The sequence below is a fragment of the Condylura cristata genome, unplaced genomic scaffold (genome assembly GCF_000260355.1).
Source record: "Condylura cristata isolate star-nosed mole 26May11 unplaced genomic scaffold, ConCri1.0 scaffold00044, whole genome shotgun sequence".
Taxonomy (NCBI): Eukaryota; Metazoa; Chordata; class Mammalia; order Eulipotyphla; family Talpidae; genus Condylura; species Condylura cristata.
In genome coordinates this window covers 2,741,223-2,747,323 of record NW_004567145.1, presented here as the reverse complement: position 1 = coordinate 2,747,323, position 6,101 = coordinate 2,741,223, and positions in this window count along the sequence as shown.

Sequence of the window (6,101 nt, the reverse complement as noted above, 5' to 3'; positions counted from 1 at the left end):
TACAGGCCAGAGGTGCAGGGGTAGTGAAAGGATTCACCAGAGACAGAGTGGGGAGCAGAACAGGAAGATCTTAGAAGTACACTGCTGAGGGAAGCAGTAGGTGGATCAGGAGAAGTCTGCTGTGCCATGTGGATCACTTCTAGGGCAAAGATGGAACTCTTGCGGAAGTGACTTTAGCTTCTCAGTGCGGTGTTTTAACCTGCTGCACCACCAGGGAGGGCCCTAAATTATTTATTTTTAAGAGAAAAACATATATAAAGACAGAATAGATAACTTAGTGTTAAAAATTAAAGAATTGTGATTCAAAACTAAATGTGACATATCATTATTAACCAAAGCCCATATTTACATTATGGTTCACAATCAGTGTTTACAGTCTATGAATTTTGATGAATATAGAAAGATAAGCACCCAACCTTTCAGCATCATACACACTAGCTTTATTACCCTAAAAAAATTCCGTGTGCCTAGTATTCTTCAACATCTACCCCAAAACTCTGACAATCACCAATATTTTTACTATCTCCATAATCTTGCCTTTTCAGAAACTCATATATCATCACATAGTACATCAGTAAATCTCAGTCTTTTTACATTGGCTTCTTTCAACAGGTAAGATGCTTCTAAGAATCCTAAACATCTTATTGAGGTTTGGTGGCTCATCATTATAACACTGAATAACGTTTCACTTTATGGATATAGCCCACTCACATACTGAAGAGCATTTTATAAATGGAATTTTTTTTTCATGTTCCTTTAGGATGTCTGGGGAGAAGTGTCTCTTTGGGTGTTTTGACAATGTTTGTTGTTGTACTGTAAAACTCTTTGTACATAATTGCACCTTGTTATATGTGTGGTGTAAAAATATTTTCCATCAGTCTATAGGGTTGACTTTTGTTTTTTGGCCATTTCTTTGTATTATTTTTGTTGTTGTTGATCTAGTCTGATATATTTATTTTGGCTTTTCTTTCCATTACCTACAGAGGACAGTCCCCAAATAAAACTCTACAGTTGATGTCAGAAGTGTATGGCCTAAGTTTTCTTTTATGGATTTTATGGTTTCAAACCTTATATCCAAGTCTTTAATCCGTTTTATATTGATTTTTGTGTATGTGGTTAAGAAATGAACTGGTTTCTTTTTGTACTATTTTTTTTTTTCATATAACTGTACAAGTTTCCTAACATCATTTATAAAAGTGGTTTTCTTTACTCCATTTATGGTCATAGATCTTTGTCAAATATTTATGTGGATTGATTCCTATGCTTTCTGCTCTATTCAATTGGTCCACATTTCTACTTTTGCTCCAAGACCATTTTATTTTGACCACTACCACTGTATGGGATAGTTTAAATTCTAGGCAGGTGAACCTTCATTTTTTTTCTTTTTTTTTTTTCCCTTGGAATTGATTTATCTACTTCAGGATTTTTTTTTTTTTGTGGTTCCATTCAATTTTTACAATTGCTTATGTTATAAACTAAAAAAAAAAAATTCCATTCATTTTTACAGATAGTGCTTTGAATCTGTAAACCACTTTAGGTTACATGGTCATGGTAACAATGTTTATTCTTCCAGTTCATGAACACAGGTTTTCTTCCAATTCTTATTGTCTTTTTTTTTATTCATTTGACAGTGCCTTATAGTTTCCATGTATAAGCTTTCACCTTCTTTGCTAAGTTTATTCTTAGGTATTGCATCCTATTGGTAATATAGGGATTTTTAAAAATTTCTCTTCCAATTCATGTTTGTATATGTGCATATAATAGTTTGTATCTTGCCACTTTAATGAATTTATTCCATCTATTATTTTTGGTAGTTTTCTCCTAGACTACTAAATTTTCATATTATCATGTCATCTACAAATAATAATTTTTCCACATCTTCTTTTCCAAATTGCATTCCTTTTATGTCTTTTACTACCTGTTTTAATACCATATTGAATAATAGTAGTAAATTAGGCATCTTTTTTTGCTCTTAATCTTAGGGGAAATGTTTTCAGATTTTTGCCTCTGAGTGATATATTTGCTCTGAATTTATCATATATGGACTCTATTCTTTGAAATAAGTTATTTCTATTCCCTCTTTATTAAGTGTTTTTATCATAAGCAGGTGTCAAATCTTGTGAAACATTTACAACATTTATTGAAATAAGCATGTGATTATTATTGTTTTGTTGTTGAGCTGAATGGTGTTAATATGTACAAATTTGCATCCCTGGATTGAATCCATTTCATCATGCTGGATGATTAGCCTAATATATTGATGAATTTGATTTGTTATGATTTTGCTTGTTGAGGTTTTTTTGCTGTTTTGTTTATCAGAGAGCTCAACCTGTAATTATCTTTATTTTTTCTCTCTTTGTTTTGTGATGAGATAAAGGTAATATTGGCCTAACAAATGTGTTTCAGTTGAAAAACATAAATCTAGTAAATGGTTCAACAAAATATAGCACATAATACCATGAAATAGAAGTTATAGAAAGTAAGTGAATAACACAATACTAAAGGGTATATAAGATATTATTTTAAAAACAGTCTTAAAATAAAAAAAATACACAAAGGAAAGATGTGTGACAAAAAGAAAGGCCAGTAGGTAGAGATTTTGAAGGAAGTTGGTGATTATTATGATTCCTGTGGTATTGAAATGGTTTTATATATCAATTATATCAATGTCAACATTGCAATTTGCTACTGTGCTATAATTTTATAATATTACCATCAGAAAAACTGAAGAAAGTATGCAATATCTCTCTGCATTGTTTCTTATATTCACAAATATATTCCAAGCTTGGAATGAAGGAGATACAAGAAAGCTAAATGTCTGGGTCCAAAGAGCAAAGGCTTTGCAACAAATAAATGTACCAGAACTGCTAACCTGAATTTATTACACTGTTAGGGCTCCAATAATAATACAACACAGAATGGGTGGTTAAAAAAAAAGGTACATGTTTTCTTAAAAATTGGGTTGCTTGGAACACAAGATAAAAGTGCTGACAGTGAGCCAGTAAGGCACTGCCCTGCAAGGCCCATAGTGCTCAGAAAGTAAACAAAATCAGTGAATGGCTCAAATACAGGCCCAGGTGTAGGGAGACCAACAACACTTCTAATGCTCCCACCCCCACAGGCACATTCAAGAATAGAGGTAAATTGGGACATCAAAAATGTACAAAGCTCGTCAGGCACCTTCAAGAGACTAGGACTCAATGTGTTACTGAAAAAAAAAACTGAACACCACTAGATACCCCTGACTGTTACTGGCTGAGACAACAGACACACAGTGGGGGATGGAAAATCAGGAGATATTGAAACAAAGCAAGGGTTAGTATACCTTCCACAACATAAGTGTCTGGAAGCCCCACTGCCATCCCAGAAAGAAAATCCATAAAGAATGCCGGTCAATAATAGCAACACTGTGTCTCAACAAACATAAAGTATTAGAAAATACATGACAGATAAAAGAAGACAAATACACAGCAAGACCACAGGGGAAAAATTCACCACAAAAAGGTCAGTTACTGGGCCCTCCCTGGTGGCGCAGTGGGTTAAAGCACAGCACAAAGAAGCCTAAGCCACCTCCGCATGAGTTTGATTTCCCGCCTGCCAGGAAGGAGATCCACATGGCGAGGCAGACCTCTCCTGACCTGCCCGCTGCTCCCATCAGCAGTGTACTTTGTCGATCTGCCTGTTCTGTACCCCACTCTGTCTCTGGTGAATCCTCTTACCCTCCGCATCTCTGGCCTGTACCCCAGTTCTGTACGAATAAATAAATAAATCTTAAAAAAAAAAAAGTCAGTTACCAAAAAAGCACCAAAGAAACAGAATAATTGCTCAGCCTATCAGAGAAAGAACTGAAAATCATCATGATAAACAAACAAAAAGAAGTTGAAAAGGAAAAAATTTATATGAGGCAAGCCATCAAGGAGCTGAGGAATGCAAAGGAGAAAGTGAATATAAGAAATAGAAAAGAAAAAAAATGATATGAGGCATGATATCAACGAACTGAAGTAAGAAAATAAGACATTAAAAACGAAATTAGAAGAAATAAAGGAGAGGAAAAGGCCACTAGAGGAGATAAAAAATGCTGGGGAAAGTAATGAAAACAGAATAGATAAAATGGAAGAACAAATCTGCACTCTTGAAGAAACAGAAATAAAGACAATTAACAGAAAAAGAAGTTAAAAGGAAAAGGAATAAAGAAGTACTTCAAGAGCTATCTGACACCATTAGGAAAGGAAATATCAGAGTTATAGGTATCCCAGAAGGTGAAGAGAAAGGCCAAGGAATTGGGAAAATATTCACAGAGATAATAAAAGAGAACTTCCCTAAGATGAAGGAGATGGACACCAAAAAGCAAGAAGAACATCAAACTACCTTGACAATAGGAGAAAAACAGCAAGACACATCACAGTAAAACTACCAAGAATACAAGACAAGGAAAAGATAATGAGAATGACAAGAGGGAAGAAACAAGCAATGCATAAAGAAAAACCAATTAGGCTAACATCAGACTTCTCCAAAGAAACACTATGGGCAAGAAGAGAGTGGAGGTACATACTCAACGAAGTCCAGCACATCAAATGTCAACCACAAATATTCTATCCTGCAAAGCTCTCATTCCCTTATGAAGAATGAATAAGGATTTTTCAGACAAACAGAAACTCCACAATTTTGTGATGACTAAACCCCCTCCAAAAAGTGGTACAAGAAGCCCTCAAACTAAATCCAACAGAAGAATGAATAAGAACAGTTCAAAACAAGGAATAAAAATACAAAAGGACCAAAATAGCAAATGGAGGTGCCAGTATAGCAATATTATCTGTAAACATAAAGAGCTTAAACTCACCAATAAAAAGACACAGAGTTGCAGGATGGATTTGAAAACAGAACCCAATGTTCTGCTGTCTGCAGGAAACATACCAAACTACAAAAAAAAATAAAAACAGTTTGAAATAAAAAGATGGAAAACAACCCTACATGCAAATGAACCCAAAAAGAAGGCAGGAACAGCTATACTTATATCAGACAAAATAGACTTAAAAAAAATGTTAAAAGAAGCACAAAAGGCCACTACATTATGACTAAGGGGACTATACATTATGATTAAGAAGATGTAACAATCATCAACATGTATGTACCAAATGAAAAAACACCAAAAATAAAAGGAAACTACTGTCATTTATGAAAACATATAGCAGAGAAAATACAAACATAGTAGAAGACTTCAACATGCCACTCTCAACAAAAGACAGATCAACAAGATAAAAAATAAGCAAAGACACTAAAGCTCTGAACAAGGACCTGGACAACATGGGCCTAACAGATGTCTATAGAATACTGCACCTCAAAAAACATGAGTTTTTTGATCATTCTCTAGGATTGGCCACATACTAGTAACAAGATAAATATCAATAGATACACTAAGATCAAAATCATTGCCAACTATTTTCTCTGAACATGAAAGAATCAAAATAGAAATAAACCAATGTGAAGAAGGCAAAAAAAAAAAAAAAACCCACCTACAGTGTGCAGACTGAAACCCACACTAATTGAGGACAACTGGATCAATGAGGAAATCAAAGAAGAAATTAAAAAATACCTTGAGAAGAACGACAATGATGACACAACTCTGCAAAACTTATGGGACACATTAAAGGCATAAAAGGGAAAATAAAAATAAAGTTATAAGAGGAAAATATAGAGCAATGTAGGCTCACATAAAGAAACAAGAAATAACTCAAAGAAACAACCTAACGTCCCACATTAAAGAACTGGAAAAAGAACAACAAAATAACCCCAAAGCCAGCAGAAGACAGGAAATAATAAAACTCAAATAAAAAATAAATGAAATGGAAGATTGGAAAACAATCCAAAAGATCAATGAAACCCAAAATTGGTTCTTTGAAAAAATAAACAAGATAGACAGGCCAGGATCACAAAGAAAAACAAAAAAAAAAAAAAAAAAAAAGAGAGAGAGAGAGAGAGAGAAAGAATAAAGTGAAGTTACAGCATACGAAAGAGGAGAATTGGAGGATTCAAACAGATGCAGCAGAAATCAAAAGAAAAATCAGATAATACTATGAACAACCATATGCAAACAAGTTCAA